The sequence below is a fragment of the Marmota flaviventris genome, chromosome 5 (genome assembly GCF_047511675.1).
Source record: "Marmota flaviventris isolate mMarFla1 chromosome 5, mMarFla1.hap1, whole genome shotgun sequence".
Lineage (NCBI taxonomy): Eukaryota > Metazoa > Chordata > Mammalia > Rodentia > Sciuridae > Marmota > Marmota flaviventris.
In genome coordinates, this window is record NC_092502.1 from 71,659,500 (window position 1) to 71,677,580 (window position 18,081).

Sequence of the window (18,081 nt, forward strand, 5' to 3'; positions counted from 1 at the left end):
CTGCTTGGCTTCTGGTGAGGGCCCCACGCTACCTCAACTCATGGCAGAAGGTATAAGGGCACACAAGCAAGTAGACTTGTACAGAGAAGAGAGGGCAAAGGGAGCCATCACCTCTCAATACCATTACAGTGGGGACCAAGTTTCAACATGAGTTTTGGCTGGAACAAATCATATACAAACCATCACTATCTGATATTTTTCTTGTTTGATTGCTCCTTGTTGACTGTGTTTTTCCTCTACTTGAGTATAAGTTCCATGAGCAGAGGTACTCTGTCTCTCCTGTATATAGTTGTATTCCTAGTGCTAGGAACAGTACTTGGCATATAGTAGATGATTAAACATTTGTTGAATGAATGAGCTTGTGAATGAGAATGTGTTCTTTTATTACTTAGAACTTGGGTGCATAGGTGTTCATATTCATATTGCTTTGTTTCTTAAATAAATGTAATCAAAATGATTTTCTTTCCTGTTCATTATTTATTAAGTGCTCTCCCCCAGCCCCACCCCTCTAGTATTTGGGAAATTCTGAGGAGAGGCTGTTTTTCCCTTGCTTCATTTTATGTAGCTCTTTTTCTTCTTGGCATTTTGTTATTGGAAAGAGGAGTTTGTAGTTGCTGGGCTTTAAGCATTGATTTTTAGGTTTTCTGTTATAAGGAGGCAAGTTTTAATGCATTTGCTTGGAATAAAACAAACACAAAAGCTCACCAGGACATGGCAAATTTATCTCACTTTGTTTTTCTACCAACAGTTTTTGCAATACTATCAAAGTTCTTATACACGGTCATTAGCCAAGAATTGACAAATTGACAATGGCCAGATGGAAACAAATTCACAAAATGTGAATGGGTGGCAAGGTGAGACATGAGGGGACAGTACTTCTTTTTTGACAGTGACCTGTTTTTTTCATGACAAATATTGGCCGTGTGAGACAGACCCTGGACCTGCTTAACTAGTCTCTTTTTGACAGGGCCAGTAATCTTGGGAACCATAGAGACTGAAGGTGGTGCTGCTTAGTGCTGTTGTGGCCACCTGGCAAGGCCAAGGCAATCCTTTTTCTTCCCTTTGCTAGGGAAGTGCTCTAAGCTCCCTGGAGGAAGTAGGAGGTGGTATTCTAGCCACTTTTGCAAATATCTGTGTCCTAAATGTTACTGGCACTCAAAACTCTGGTCTTTAGAACATAAAACCCCAGGGATACAGAGGAGCAAGAGAGAATATCTGGAGCAAGGTTAGACAACAGGGCCATTGGTTTGATTTTCTGAAAAGGTTGTTTTTCGAGACACCACTCATTTCTGTGTTTCCCATCTATCATTGAAGACTGCCTTCTCCTTTTCTTTTTCTCAAAGCACTTAGTTCCCCTAACCTGACTGAGTTATTGTTGACTTGTCACTACTTATAAGTCTTTCAAGTAAATAACATCAGGCAGCATCCCTGTTAACTCTCTCCTTTGCTATTTCCCTTCTTTGAAAGACTTAGCTTTGGGGGTGACTGACAATACCTGGCCACTCTTGCTTCTACTCTATACTGGATCTTTATTGCTGTAGTTAGGTTGACCATCCTCTGTCCATCTGGAATAATCTTTAGCTTATGTTTAAACGTATCTAGAAGTCTACTTGTAATGAAGCTCCCCTGCTCTTTTTTATGCCAAAATTTCAGTTGTGATCTACCAAGACAAAAAGCTTCTGGGCCCCAAAAGTAGAGTTTTGGAAGAGCATCAAGTGGCTTTCTTAAATAACTTTCTATGAATGTAAAAATCATTATTTAGCCTCCTCTCACCTCCCCTCTTTAGTCTTTTCTATGCTAAATGATGATTCCTATTCCTTTAATCTTTTCTCACATGCTGTGTTTCCTGGCCCCTATGTTGTTCCTGCAATTTCTCTTCAAAGAGTATTTTCTTTTAGAAAATTTCATAGCTGTCTTCTGGTCAGGTGGTAGGTAGTATGTTTTGTTCCATCTCTTCCAGGCTATTATTATTATTATTATTATTATTGATAGTTGAAAGACGGTTGGGGTGGATAAGATGTACTATTACACTCTTCTACTCCATTTGTGTATCATTTATGATTCCATGCCATGCCACATCAGCCAGACTCCAAAACTTGAGATGCTTCTGACCAGGGGGTTGATGGCCCAAGTTTTGATAATGCCTAATTAGGCTTCCTATTTAAAACAACTTAAAAAAATATCTATTTATTTATTTATTTATTTTGTAGTCGTGGATAATAACTTTATTTATTTATTTATTTTTATGTGGTGCTGAGGATTGAACTCAGGGCCTTGCATGTGCAAGGCGAGTGCTCTACTGCTGAGCCATAACCCACCCCTAAAACAAATTTTTTTAGTTGGGTTTTTTTGTCATTATTAAAAAGTGAACAGACTTGCATCAAATTTTGGCTTGCATTGGTTTCCTCTTTACTTAAATATTGAGTGAGAACTTCTTCACAATCAGCTGCAATCTTTATGTTCACAAGGATTTGGTGGATCAGGCCTTCCAGTTCTGGACCCTTATCCTTCACCTATATATTGGATGGGATAGTAGGCTGCTATGGGAACAGCTTTGGGATATGTCTCCTACACATGCACACATAAACACAATTCCAAGGACTAGGTACTTCTTTGAGAAGAACTTATCCTGTTTCTTGCAAATGCCCTCCATTGCAACAAAATTTGGAGGCTTTCAGAGAGAATTAGTGACTTTTTTCCCCCCCAAGCAGGCTTAAAGTTCTTAAACTTCAAAAAATCTGACACTCAGAGACTTGGCTTTGAAATAAGACAAATTGCAAACCTAGTACAGTAAGACTCTTTCTCTCCTTGATCTTTTTCCGTTCTCTCTCTCTCAATTTATTTTAACTTCCCCTTTCATAGTCTTACCTTTCAGAAACTTGATTCAGGCCTTCCTTGCCAGCTCCTGGCAGGAGAAGCAGCAGGGCTTCTAGCCCTAATTTATGGTTTACATTTCTTCTCCATTCCCTTGCTTTGCTGCCCTAGTTCTTTACCTCCCAGCATCCTGCTGGTCATTCCCCCATCAGTAAGAACAGTGTTGTAGAGTGACATGCAGGTTTAGATTTTGATGGCGTCAGTGCTAGTCTAGTGATCTGGGTAGAATTTGGGAACCTGTTTTGTGCATATGCTGCTAAATGAGGAGATCTCTCCAGCTTAGTACCATCTTTCTTGCTGCCCCCACCCCTGCCCTCCAGGAACCCTGTTGCCAGGGAAAATGGAGAATTCTTTATCATGATTAATTCTGGAGTATTATCCTATGAAGTTACAAAATAGCATTTCAGAGCAAGATGTCAAGAAATCTCCCTAAAGTTCCCATGGAACAAGTTGACCTTTCAGTTACATTTTTCAACATCATTGGAGACCCATTTGAAGAAAATTCAAGCAACAATTAAGACTAAGCAAAGAAAACTAATTTAGAGCCAGAATATTTAAGAAGCATAAAAAATCAGAACTTGCAGGTACATATTAAACAGGAGTTGAGCTTTGTTCTCGTAGTACTTTTTCCTTCCCTTTTTTGCATTATTTTTGGTTTTCTCTCCCAGACTTGAGGATTTCCATTATTTGCCTGGTGGTGGAATGAGGATCCTGTTGGTGACAGCCTGCTGAGATTTAGGCAGGTATAGGGAGTAGTGGGTGGGCTGCCTTTGGTACTGCTAAATCTGGGAATTTGGGTTCATCTGGGGAATGGGTAAGCTTGCCTTCATTTCTAGATCCATTTGCCTCTCTCAATAATTTTTAGGGATCATTAATATTTTCCAGATGATTCTTTCTGAGAATGGAAGGCATTTTTTTTTTTGACAATTTTTTTTTTTTTTTTTTTGGTACTGGGTTTTGAATCCAGGGGCACTTAACCACTGAGCCACATTCCCAGCCCTTTTTAATTTTTTATGTTGAGACAGGATTTTGAGACAGGGTCTTGCTAAGTTGCTTAGGGCCTTGCTAAGTTGCTGAGGTTGGTTTTGAACTTGTGATGCTCCTGCCTTAGCCTTCTGAGTTGCTGGGATTACAGGAGTGCACAACCATGCCCAGCTTTCTGGACAGTTCTAAGAGTATCTTTGTCTTTCTGAATACTTCGAAGACTCAAACCAAAGATTTGTTGATTTTTATCCTTAAGGTCTTTTCTAGGTGACAGTAGTAAGTACCAGCCCCAGTTCATTTGGGAGACAGGAAGTTTGATATATTTAAGAGTTTGGGCTCTGGAGTCAGATCTGCTTTAATTCTGGCTCTGCCTTACCTTGGGAAGGTGGCTTAATGTCTCTCAGTCTCAGTTTTCTCTGTAATAGGATAAGGATGTTATCTATGATGCAGATTTGGTGTGAGCCCAATACCTAGTAAGTAACTATTTTCTAAATGGTAGCTATAATTTTTATTTGGGGATACTAATAGAAAATCAAATTGAACTTTGTTGTGGTTTGACATGTCCCCCAAAGTTGATGTGTTGGAAATTTAATCCCCAATGAAACAATGTTGAGAGGCATGACATTTAAGAGATGATTAGATCACGAGGGCTTTGTTCTTCTCAATGGGTTAATGCTGTTATTGTAAGGAGTGGGTTCCTGATAAAAGAATGAATTTGGCCTTCCTCCCATGTGGTGCTTTCTGCCATGTTGTGACACAACAAGAAGGCCCTCATCAGATGTTTGACCCTCAATCATGGACTTCTCATCTTCCAAAATATGTAAGAAGTAAATTTCTGTTCTTTATAAATTATCCAATCTTGGGTGTTCTGTTATAGCAGCACAAAATGGACTAATAGCATCCTTTTTGGCAAGAGCTAAGAAGGTGGAAAGTAGCTAGAAGAACCATGAAGGAAGATTAGGGGTTGAGGGTGGGTGGAACTAGCAAAATGGAAAGTAGGAGAACTTCGGGTACTTTAACAAGTTACCTGTTGTTTTATTAGATTACTGAATTCTGTCTTCCCTTTTGTGAACCTAACACATTGATTGTTCTCCTAGGAGCCTCAAACTGGTCCTGTTAGCTTCTCAGCAGCCACAATGTCCTCCATCACCAAGATATCATAATTTTTACAAAACACACTGCTGTGTTTTGCCATCTGAACTTTGAAGTGTTGTAAATAATTAAAACTGAACTGTACTTGTCAGAATAGGTTCAGAAAGTGCATTTTGAGATGCTGTACCTTTGTCCTGACAATGTGTTTATTAGCTTGCTTGTTAATTTCAGAATTGGTTAACTCAAGGCACCTCTGTACCAGCTTACGCATACTAGCATTTGACCTGAAAGCTTCCAGAGAGGGGTGCAGAATGGCTTGCTCCTTCTCCTTCTGTTCCTGGGAAGTCATATGAGGTGAATGGCATTTCTTCTCAGGGGCAGAAGGGAAACTGAGGTACTTGTGGGCTGATACTCCTCCATAAACATTTCTGTATGGAAAAGAGTGAATTGTGGATTGAATGGAGCAGAACTGCAGAGGTTAGGAACTTCTTGATGATTTGGAAAACAATTAAGTGCAAATAGTTAGATGAAAACCTTTGTTGAACAATTTGACTTGTGTTCTCATGAAGACATTGAATTCTGGACTCATTAGAACGCTAAAGGGTGGTTCAGCCTCAGATGAGGTTTCGTTGTAATGGTGGTGGAAGAAAGGAGAGGCTCATCTGAAGGTCTTGCAGCAGAGGAGCTGTCATTATCAGCTGCTTCAGTTCTTGTTGGGGTTGCTTGTCAGAGAGTGGTGAGGTCAGGCTTGGGGAAACTGGGTGTAGAAAAGGAGCACGGCATAACACTTAAGAGTGCAAGCCTGGAGTCATACGGACCCAGGTTCAAAGCCTAGTTTTGCTGCTACTAGCTGTGATATTAGACTCCTATAGCTGTTGTAACAAATTAACATAAATTTGGTGGCTTAAGGGGAGTGAGGTTGTAGCTCAGTGGTAGAATTCTTGCCTAGTATGTGTGAGGCAGTGGGTTCAATCCTCAGTACCACATAAAAATAAATAAATAAAATAAAGGTATTGTCCATCTAAACTAAAAATTAAAAAAAAATCTTTAAAAAAACTTGGTGGCTTAAAACAACAGATTTATTCTTTCATAGCTCTGGAGATCAGAAGGGACACTAACTCTATGGGATCAAGTGAATAAGAGGTGCTATAACCTCTTTGAAAATATAACAGAATTAGGAATATTCTTTTTGGGCCCATGATGCCATGATGAGTATCAGTGGACTGAAATCTAGGTCTTGGCAGACTGTACTCTCTTCAGAGCCTTTAAGGTAGAATCTTTGCTTTGCTTCTTCCAACTTCTGGCAGCTGCCCGCATTCCTTGGTTTATGGCTGCAGTACTCCGTCTTGGCATCTTCAGATCTCTCTTTGCTTTGCCTTCATTATTACCTTTCTCTGTGTCTATGTCAAATCTTACTCTGCCTCTTTCTTATAAGGACATTTGTATTGTATTTAGGAGCTAAATACTTGGATAACCCAATATAATAATTTTAAGATCCATAACTTAGGAGCTGGGGTTATAGCTCAGTTGTAGCGTGCTTGCCTAGCACATGCGAAACCCTGGGTTCGATTCTCAGCACCACATAAAAAAATAAGTAAACAAAATAAAAGTATTGTGTCCAACTAAAAAAAAATCAATACTTAATAAAAAAGATCCATAACTTAATCAAATCTGCAAAGGCCCTTTTACCTTTATAAGGTAATTTTACATCTTCTAAAAGTTAGAACTTACCACATTGGGTGACCTTGGACAAATGACTCTTACCAACTTGAACTTACTTTCTTATTTGTAAAATAAAAATAGTAATTATAGTAATTATCTTCCATACTGAATCATTATGAGAATCAAGTGAAATCTTGCATGGTAAACACTTAGTGAAATTCCAGGTATGTAGTTACTATCATTAGGTATCCTATATGTATGTATGTGTGTATATGTGTGTGTGTGTGTGTGTGTGTGTGTGTGTGTATATATATATATATATATGAGAGAGAGAGAGAGAATATTATGGTTATTACTTGGCCATCATCTGAGAAATGTTCCTTAATGGGTTTCTTTGTATTGGAATAGTTCTCTCTTATATCCACCTGGGCCCCCTTTGCTCTGAATGTTTTACGATTACCTGTCCCCCACTATGGTCAGCAAATATCCCTAAGGTCACCCTCTTACCTATTTCTATCTTTACCTTTTGCAGTGTGTGAGCTGCTCTTTGGGAACATGTCTCTTCCTTCAGGGGATGTTGTGGATTGAATGTTTCTGTCCTCTCAAAATTTATATGTGTGGTCCTAACCCTAGTTATGGCTGTATTTGGAATAAGGAAGTAATAAAGGTTAGATGAGGTTGTAAGGGTAGGACCTTGATCCCATAGGGTTAGTGTCCCTTTAAGAAGAGGTACCAGAGAGCTCTTTCTCTGTTTACATGTTGAGGAAAAGCCATATTAGGATATTGTGAGAAGGCACCTGTCTGTAAGCCAGAATGAGAGCTCTTACCAGTAACTGGAGTATGGCTGGAACCTTGATCTTGGACTTCTAGCCTCCAGAATTGTGAGAAAATAAATTTCTGTTGTTTAAGCCACCAATCTATGGAATATTCTTGGGGCACCTCGAACAGACTAAAACATGGGGTACAACTGACTATATTCCCCTTGTGCCTAGACACTTAGGAGTAAGCTTAGAATCTGGAATTATTCCCAGTTATCATTCAAAATAGTTTGCTGTGTTGCTGCTTCTTATGGCTAATTGTAACTTCATAATGAAGGAGGAAAGAATATTATTTTTACAGTGGTATTTAGTATCTGATAGCTATTAGCCAAAATGTATGTGTCCCCAGCGAGGTACTGTAAATGCATTTTATCTGTTCTATTACCTGCTGTTTCACAAATACATCCCTGAAGCATTTTAATCTTGTTTTTCATACTTGTCTTCAAGTGAAGAATTGTTCTGATTTGCAACTTCGGGGGATAATTACTATGTTCATTAATTTCTGTTCTTCCCTTCCATTTATTTCTGGTTTCTTGAGAAATTTTTTCCTCTTAATCTACACTAACAAAAGACGTCATTAGATTAAAGGATGTTTTACAACACTGGTTTCTCTGGCTCCCTTGGCATGTTGGTAAAAGGGCTGTGTCAGCATCTCCTTAGCTGGGTAAGGTCTCTCTCCCCTGGTCTTGGCTTACATGAATAAGAGGTGTGGTGGTGGTGGCTCTTGGCTCTTGATTTCAGGCTACATTAAAGAATATATTTTGCCCTGGAATATTCTTGAGATTGGAGCAAGGAGAGGCTCATCTGGTTTTCTTATTACCAGTGATTTATTCAGTCATAGACTTTAATCTAATATGCTTATATATGGAACAATATGTTCAGCATTGAAAGAACATGGTTCTTGGCTTACAAAGATATTCAGTACAGTTGATTAAGTGAATGTGTGACTGGATAGAATGACCTTTACCCTCAGAGATACCAAAGGGGCAGACTAGTGCCTGGCCACTAGTGAATAAGAGGTGCTATAACCTTTTTGAAAATATAACAGAATTAGGAATATTCTCTTTGGAGCCATGATGCCTTAGCACTTTGATCTGTAAGAGAAAACAGTAGAGGAAAAAGCTATGTTGATAATGGTTTATTTTGCATTTAATTTTTCTGATATTTTGATCCTGTGAGTTCCTTCTTTGCTGTAGATGGGGACTATTACATATGTTCTGTGTAAATGCAGATGTCTTATAAATGCCAGTTGATCATTCAAGACAGTTGAGGGAGGAGATAGAAAACAATAGTTTGGACGAGTTGGCTCAGGGTAGGGCAGAGGCAGGGATGTATGTGAGTGAGATGCCTGTGTGTGCAGGGGGTGGACCTGAAGAAGGTGAGAAAGCAGAAGGCAGAAAGGATTTTAATTAATCTGGAACAGAATGAGAGTCTAGCTTGGAGAAATGTGATCTGGGCTTCCCCTGGGTACCCATGGGAAGAGCACTAGAAAGATTTGTCTGTCAGTAAGAATGAGGGACAGAGTGTAGTAAACTTGGGATAGTAGGGGAAGAAGAGCACTGGGAAGATAGGCATAATTCTGAGGCTTCTTTATCTGCCCCAGCTCGCCCATATGTCTTTTCATTATGAAACCTGTCATACTTCATGGTGGTTATTTGTTTAAATAACCTTTTTGTCTACTAGAAGGAAGGAGAGGGGCCTCAGTCACCTGTGTATCTTAGTTACTGAACATTGTCCATCATATAGCAGAAAATGCTGCAATGGGTTACTGATGAACATGCATAAGGTTAAGGCCTATGCAAGCTATCCAGTAAAAACTGTGAAATGTGAGGGGTTGGGGCTGGAGTGGTGATGGGGATGATGGCAGCGAGTATATAACTGACTTTGGGAAGTGAATCTAGAACTGAGAAGTAAGCCTAAACAGACTCTAAACCATCCCTCAATAATTTTATTTATTTCTTTATTGTAGTTCTAGGGATTGAATTCGGGGGTGCTCTGTCCCTGAGCTACACTTCCAGCCCTTTTTATTTTTTATTTTGAGACAGGGTCTCACTAAGTTTTGGAAGCTGGCCTTGAGCTTGTGATCCTTCTTGCCTCAGCCTTTTGAGTCACTGGAATAGAGGTATGTTATGATGCCCAGCTCAGAATTTATTAAACATCTGTTCTGTGTCAAGTGTCAAGCTAGTCAGGACTTTTGGGTATGTTCTGTGTAAATGCAGAATGTGTATGTGGTCCCCATCCGTATGATGCTTATGGTCTAGCAGGGAGAAGGACAGGCTATCTAAGAAAGTAAAGTAAGTGCTTTGATAAGGGAAAGATGGGTTCTCTGGCAGCACTAAGTCTGCTCTAGTGGAAAGGATTGGGGAAAGCCTCCTAAAAGTATCTCTTAAACTGAGTCCTTTAGTATGAGTAGGAATTTGTCGGATAAAGAGTTTGGGAAATGGTGTTCATGCAGAGGGAATGACACATGCAAAAGCATGGAGTGGGAGACAAAATGACTTAGAGCAGTAGGAAAAAAATTTTATAAAGACAACTGTAGACAGGGTGAGGAAAGAGATGAAGCTACAGTCATTGATCAGGGATGGAGAGTGGAGGGTTTGGGTGTAGAATCTGGCGTCTATCCTGAGGGTCCTAGAAAAACATCGAATGGTTTCTAGCAGGGGAGGACAGGGTCAGACTCACGCTCTGGCTATAGATTAATCTCTCTAACATTTAGTCATGGTATGTACTTGTAATTTGCTGATGTTGTACCCCAGAATCCTTTGACATTGTGGTGAAGTCTGCCCATTTGCTCCAAATCACCAGTCTGACATGTGGGAGAGTGCAGCCTGAGCACCTGCTGTTTGATCTCAGACTCACAGCCCAAGGCAACATTGCTGAGCATGCGGCTTCAGGACTGCCTCTCCTCCCACCTTTTTGGCAGCTCAGCACAGCAGCTTAAAATTCCTCAACCACTGCACCTTCCTCTGCTCCATGCCCTCTACAAATTGAAAATTTTTATGATAATGTCATATCAATAGGAAAACTTTTGAAAAGTTGGGCTGAGAAATAAAGACCTCTTTGCCTTTTCTCCCTGCAAGGGAATTTGAAAATATAAAAATTCCAAGTTTTATGTTAAATATCCTTGGGGTTTCCTTTCCTTCCCTTTTAAAAGTTTTTTTTTTTTTTTCATTTACCAAAAAACCGGCAGAGACGCTTGTGGGAAGATAATTCCTTTTGGCTGGAGCTTAAGCTCCGCATTGTGAGCTTTTTAATTTTCTTTCATCGGCAATGGGTTGGGACCCAACTGTGCAGTCGCCAGAGCTCATCTCAGTTCTGGGCGAGTTATCTCTGTGAATCAGTATGTTTTCCCCTTGTACCTACCTAATGAAAGCCAAATTAAATCAATTTTTAATCAAGGAGATGAATGACGGGTATTTCCTTAGAAAAGAAACCACAAGGCCCCAAAGTACTGGATACAGTTTAAAAAGTGAAGTTTTTTATTTGCATGTGTTCTGTTAAGTATGGCTTTAATGTCAGGTAAATAGGACTGTTAGAGTAGCATTTGGAAAGGTGCCATGCCAGGGAGATGTAGGAGAGGGCTCTTCCCACCGCCCCTCTTTCTTCTCTTTCACAGTTTATGCACACCTGTGTGTTCCCAGCACTTTGCACAAGTACATAGTACATAGTAGGTGCTTGGAGATGTCTGAATAAATGAAAACAGTGGTTTTTGAGCAGGACCTTCTTTCTTTCCTGTTGACCCTCCCTGGAGTTCCTCAGTCTGCTATTTGTTAATTTCTTTGTACACTTGTTCATTATTCCTTCTGAGCTGTTATGAGGGACAACTGTAGGCAATGGGGTGAAGGGAAGGTTTCTGTTGAGTTGAGGCTGGGAGGCATAGTCAAACCTTTCTTTCCTCTTCAATTCCTATTTTGTCGTTTTATTTTTGAAAAGTAAGAGTTCCAAGGTACTGTCAGCACCAGCAACATCCTCCTAAAAATTGCCTTCTTTCATCGGCTTTTGTGGCACAAATGTTTCTACCAAATGAATTTTATTATGATAAGGGAGTGTTGTAGGGGACAGATGAGGCAAGGCACCAAAGATAGCAGGAGCTGTAGCCAGGTTCAGAGGGCACAGCTTTCACTATAATCAATTAATCCCCTGAACCCTGAGTTCAGGTAGTTTCAGAATTTTATACCCAGCATGTAAGGGGAGGGGCTCAGAAGTTCACATGACTGCAGAAGTTCACACAAAAGCAGGCTTTACTTCACTGTTTGGGGCAAGTTAACCCTTCAAGGACAACACCTGAGAAGGGTAAAGCTTCCTCTCCCCTTTCTTTCCTCCCCCTGCCGGCTGTTACCATGGAGCCCAATTGGTAACTTCTCTTATCTTAGAAATGTAGATATCTCTGTGAAGCTCCAGCTCAAGGCCAGAAGCCTTGTTAAAGGATTTGTCTTTTTTTTTTTTTTTTTTTTTAAATCACATTTTGCATTTGCAAACACACTTCTACAAACTACTATACTGGAAAAATGTTTGTGAAAAACAGGTAAAGGGGTGCCCAGCACCTGGAGTGCTGATTTCTTCCAGATCAGTGGCCAAAAAACAGAGCAACAGGAAAATAGGAAGTTTACCTACATTGAGCTCTTTTGTAGACACTCTTTTGCTGATAGTCCTAAAATCAATTATGGTGAAGATTTCTAGAGAAGCTTAGTTAAGATTTTCTGTGGAGGAGGGTGGCGGAGGGAATAGGGATGAAGACTTTTAAGCTCAATGGTTATACTTGTAGTTTTTCTTCCAGGGCAGGGAGGGGTGCAGTTGTTGGGAACCATGATTGCCTTGTCTGGAATTTGATTTTATAATTATAGGTTGGCTTCAGGCTCTGGGCTCCCAAGGTACTGGCATTTCTAGAGGATTCATGCTGGTACCAAACCTTCCCTGTAGCCCACTTTCTAGCTTCTGCTGCTGTTGAATGAGCTGCCCAAGTGCCTCTCTTCATCAGAAGAAAAAAGTAACTTTTATTGAGAGCCATTCACAAGTGCTTCGGTGACTGGATGGTGGTGGGTATTCCAGAAACTCTGGGCTAAGCAAATAAGAGATCCATTAAAGCCGTGAGCCTTCTGCCTCCTCATTGCACTGCTTTGCTTGGGTTTGGCTTCACTGAATGTCTGTGGGGACTTCTCTCCCCTGGAGGGTGAGGGTGATTGGAGCAATTTGGGCCTGTGAGCAGGCTCACTGGGGAAGGGAGATATTTAGTATACAAAATTGATGATGTATAGGAGTGGATAGACTGGAAATTGGGGAAGAAAGAAGAGGGATATTAAGAACTCTTGGGTTTCTGGCTTGTACAAGAAAGCTAGGCAGCTCTAGTGGAAGATCAGGCATGTGGAGCAAGGGCTCACCTTTGGACTTGTTGAGTGTATATACAAGAAGAGAATATAGCAGGAATAGCCTTCAGGGAAAGATGGCTTAAAGACTGTGTTTTGAATCTCAAGCTGCTTTCCTGTTCAAATGATCCACCAAGGTGGGCCATTGTTGGTTAGTAATACAGTCCACTCTAGATTCTGTTTACTGGATCCTTCTGTTAAGGGAACTAGAAATGGAGAGTTTGCAGAACAAACAAACCACTGAACTGCATAAGAATTCCCAAATTATTGTGACTGACTTCTCCTGATAGCAGGCTTATATTATAGCAGTCTTCTTTTTTCTCCTTTCTCATCTCTCCTTCACCATAATGTAGTTCTGAAAAGAAGAGAGATTTGCTAAGAAAGTACAGTGAACTATATGTTTGAAACCTAGCTAAACTGTCTGTCAAAGAGGGTTCTATCATGAGGTTACTGCCTATAAATCCTTTGCTCTAGCATATATTTGTTCCAATAAGTGCATGTTCATAGTTTCACGCCTCCAGGCCTTCAAAAAGCACTCTGGTCTCTGGCTGGGATGCCTTTCTCAGGGTCTTTGTTTAGCTAATTTCTCCTTTTACTCTTCAAAGCTTACCTTTTCCAGGAAGTCTTCCCTGACCCCAATCCCCTAAAGGAATCATCTTGTTCTCTTCTGCCTCAGGGGTATCTCTGACAGGGATTTTTTTCCCCCCTACTACTGGGAATTGAACCCAGGACCTCATGCATATAAGGCAAGTCCTCTATCATTGAATCACATTCCTAGCCCACTGACAGGGCTCTTTAGCTCAATATTTGCTATATAACTGCTGATTTGCTCATCTGTCTCCATTGCCCTCCTAGAAGCTCCTGGAGGACAAAACCCCTATTTATTTATTCATCACATCCCAGGCACCTGGCACATATCTGAGATACAGCATGTTTCAACAAATATGTGTGAAAGGATATATCATCATCTGGATGTGTTGGGATGGTGACTGGATGTTTGTTTCCTAGTAGGCAGTACAGATTTCTTAATTTTTTTCACAGTGCACTGAGTTTTGCTCTTTTTTTTTTTTAAATTTTAATATTTATTTTTTAGTATTTGGCGGACACAACATCTTTGTCTGTATGTGGTGCTGAGGATCGAACCCGGGCCGCACGCATGCCAGGCGAGCTCGGTACCGCTTGAGCCACATCCCCAGCCCGAGTTTTGCTCTTTTGATAGGTCTCTTATATGGGAAGGTATACAGGGTCTTTGCAAAAATATTTTTTTCTGGATTGGCATGACTGTTAACTGTTCATCTGCGGTTGAAATGGCTTTGGCGTGGGTGTGGAATGGCAGGTAGTAAGTGAACAGCATGTCTAAGCTGTGTATTCATGGTATTCTCCTTTTTTTTTTGGATGCTCTCCACATTTCTGTGAGCTACAACCCAAACATCTGGCTCTTCTGAAGCTGGGGCTCATGTCTGATTGTTTGTGGGAGTGTTTGCTTTTCAGGGTAAGAATCTGCAGTTTTAACCAAGTTTTCTCTACCCAGTGTTTTCTGCTGGCATCACCAGGGGCTGCAGTGGCTGTTTTAAGGAGAGCTGCCACAAGAGGAATCCCTGAGCAGTGAGAGAGGGAATGGATAATTGGAAAGAGTCTCCTTCTTTTTGGAAGAGCAAGCCTTTAGGTAAAATAGAGGAAGATTTAGGGAGGAGCTGAGTGATGGACACAAAAAGTAAGGCCAACAGAGTGATTATCCTGTAAGGAAAGTAGAATGAGCTGGGGTCTCTGCTGTAAGAATCAGGCAAAGGTCCACTTGACATTTCTCATACCCTTGTTGCTCTTAAAATGATATTGTACTCATGACCCACTAGAATTGGGTTCAGGGAAACGGCTGCCCAAAATCTAGGCTCCAAATGCTTCATGATCCTTGGCCAGACATGCTCTGCCTGGAAGCAGTTAGTGAGACAAACTGTTTCCGGATATGTTAGATGAGCAGGTAGCTGGCATGCCATTCCCTTTTAGCAAATCTGGTTGGATGAGAAGTCTGGCTGGCAAGCTGTCCCCATGGAGACTATTGTGGCAGGAGAGACTTCCGGGGTCCTGCTGACATTCCCATCACCAGCTCACTCATTGGAACCCAGAGTCCCTTTGCATGTTCCAGTCTAGGATGCTGCTGTTGACTGAGCTGTACCCCTGTCAGTTGCAGGCTGATGAATCCTGGCAGGCTGGGATTTGATTGGTGGCATCTTGCAGGGCCCCCTGACTCAACCTGCTGTCACAAATCCTCTTGTGTACCTTTTGTACACATGCCTGAATGTTTCGTGATGTACCACTCTTAAGAACAGATGCCAGATGGGAAAAGTAACTCTCTTAGGTTTATGAGCACCCCTTTATAAAATGCACTTTAAAAAATAAACTGTATCCTGGTTTGGCATTTTTACAAGCTCAGAATGTGTTTATTTGTCATGTTCTTGCTGCCCTATGAGGACCAGCAGAAACCATGAAGAGAAACCACCTCATTAGGAGGCTCTAGAAGAAAATCAGGGCTCTCTTGGCATTTCCCCAGGGATATGGGCTGCTCCTCTTCTACATTCTGCCAAGGCCATGGCCTGGGAAAAGCTCTATAGGGTAGTGTGCTCTGTGCCAGTGTCCAAGAGTCTAAGGAATTTAATTAAGCAACTAATAGTCTAAGAGATGTTTAAAGTTAAAGTATGATTTGTTGACATTAAACATGGTTATTTAAATATCAGTTAATTAGTGCTTTTTAATATTGCTTCTTGAACTCAAGTTTGGTTACTGCAGTTGACATAGATACTTGATAAATGCAAGTTCAGTGTGGAGGCGTGGGGCACAGTTGAACATGGACTTGGAGGAGAGGAAGAGAGAACACATAATTTACAGCTGCTGAAATAATTCAGCTGTTTCCCTTGCTGATTGCTCTCCTCCTCTGTACTGCTGATGCAGTGAATTGTTAATGGAATAGGCTCTTGCTGTGCCAATCAGGGTTGGGATGAGGCTGTTTCGATGGTTGGGAATAAACTTGGGAGATTGAGAGGAACACTTAAAGTTTGAAACTAATGTCACCTTCCCCCGAAACTCCAGCACAGGACCTAAGCATTAGTGATCTGAGGGCTGCATCTTCTTAGGTGAAAGCAGGCTCTAACCTGTGGAATGTTGTTGATTGGGTAATGAGGCACAATGGTGGGGATGAGAGTCTAGGGTTAGAGTTCACGTTACAGAGTTTCAAACTCAGTAGTCTATAGATTGTAAACACCTCTGTGGAATGTCTTCTGCTTAGAAAAAGCAGCTTTATATGTCTGCCTGGGCAGATGTCACTATTTTGGATTAAGGTGTTCATCTGCTTGCTTGTTCATGTTGGTATTCATTTATTTATTTGTTCATTGGCCATGCTTTTATGGAATGCTTGCTGTGTGTTAGATCTGCACTAGCTAGGGATAGAACAGTGGATGAGGAAGGAGTCCATGCCCTCAGGGAGTTTATATTTACAATACAATTTGATGGATCTCATGATAGCTGCACAGAGAATTATGGGAGTATACAGAGGAATTATAAAATATGGCAAATAAAATCTGTAAGGATATAAAAGTGTCCATCTTACCACGTTGGCCTTATCCCAAGAATTGAAGGATGATTTCACAGAAGATATAAATATAAAATTTGCCACATTAGTAAGTTAAAGGTAAAACTGTATGATCATCTTAGAAGCTATAGAAAGCACACTTGATAAAAAATTAAATACCCATTCATGATAAAACTTCCTGGCAGTTTAGAAAAAGAAGGGGATTTCTTGACTTTGACAAAGAGTATCTGAAAAAACTATAGAAAATATAATTTTTGTTTCTTAAAATTTTAGAAGTGAGAACAACACAGTGTATCTATGTACCAAATATCCAGTTTTAGCAATTACCAACATTTTTAATGTGGTAAATTATATAAGCATAAAATCTGTCATTATGACTATTTTTAAGTATACAATTAAGTGGTATTAATTATATTCACAGTATTGTGCAGTCCTCATCATTATATGCTTGTAAAACGTTTTATCATCTCAAACAGAAACTCAGTACCCACTAAGCATAACTTTTATTACCTATTTCCTCCCCAGCAGCTGTTGGTGATCTTTCTGTCTCTATGAATTTGCCTATTCTAGATAGTTCATATAAATAGAATTATAGAATATTTGTTTTGTTTGTGTTTGGCTTATTTTTCTTAGCAAATGTTTTCAAGGATCATCCATGTTGTAGTACATATCAGACCTTCATTTTTTTTGGGTGGCTGAGTAATATTTTGTTGTACATATGTACTACATTTTGTAAAAATCTATTTGTCAATGAATATTTGAGCATTTTTACCTTTTGAATATTTTGAATAATGCTGCTATGAACATTCAAAACAGAATTTGTTTGATTCATTGTTTTCAGATTTTTGGATATCTATCTTGAAAAGTAGATGTGGCAATTTTATACTTAACTTTTTTTCCCATAATTTTTATTGGTGCATTATAGTTGTAAATAATGGTGGGATTTGTTGTTATGTAGTTGTTCCTGAACACAATATAAAATATAATTTGGCCAACATCATTCCCCAGTCTGCTTATCATTTTAATGAACCACTAAACTTTTTCACAGCAGCTTTACCATTTTACATTCCCACTAGTGCATGTATGAGGGTTCCAGTGTCTCTACATCTTCTCCAAACACCTGTTATTTTTCTTTTCTATAACCATGCCTAGTAGATTTGAAGTGGCTTTGATTTGATTTCTTTAATGACTAATGATATTGAGCATCTTTGCATGTGCTTACTGGCCATTTATGTTTTTGGAGAAATGTCTATGTAAGTCCTTTGACCATTTTAAAATTGGGTTTGTCTTTTTGTTGTTAGTTGTAGGAGTTGTTTATATATTATTGGTACTATACCCTTATCAGATATGTGATCAGCAAACATTTTCTCCCATTCTCCTATTTGTCTTACCATTCTTTTAATAATGTCCTCTGCACAAACTTTTTAATTTTGTTGAAATTCAGTTTATCATTTTTTTTTCTTTTAACACCTGTGATTTTGGTGTCATATCAAGAAACCATTGCCAAATAAAGGTTATGAAGTTTTTCCCTTATGTTTTCTTCTAAGAATTTTACTGTATTAGCTTTTTAGTTTAGATCTTGATTCATTTTTAGTTAATAGCACCCTTGCTAAAAATCAACTGACTGTAAATGTGAGGGTTTAAATCTGTTCTCTCAGTTCTATTTCTTTGGTTTTTCCTCATTTCGATACTAACTCTTTGTGGT

The 18,081-nt window shown here is 39.8% G+C and overlaps 1 protein-coding gene across 4 annotated transcripts in view; it reads left to right on the forward strand.

The window, feature by feature from the left end:
* The window catches only part of Sil1 (SIL1 nucleotide exchange factor), a 318,102-nt gene that overhangs the window by 22,128 nt on the left and 277,893 nt on the right, over window positions 1-18,081 (forward strand). The window contains exon 3 of one of the 4 annotated variants that reach the window (XM_071612325.1): window positions 9,476-9,552. The exons of the other annotated variants lie outside the window; for them this stretch is intronic. The gene's annotated coding sequence lies outside the window, so the exon portion shown is untranslated. The remainder of the gene's footprint in view (window positions 1-9,475; window positions 9,553-18,081) is intronic. 4 annotated transcript variants of the gene reach the window in all.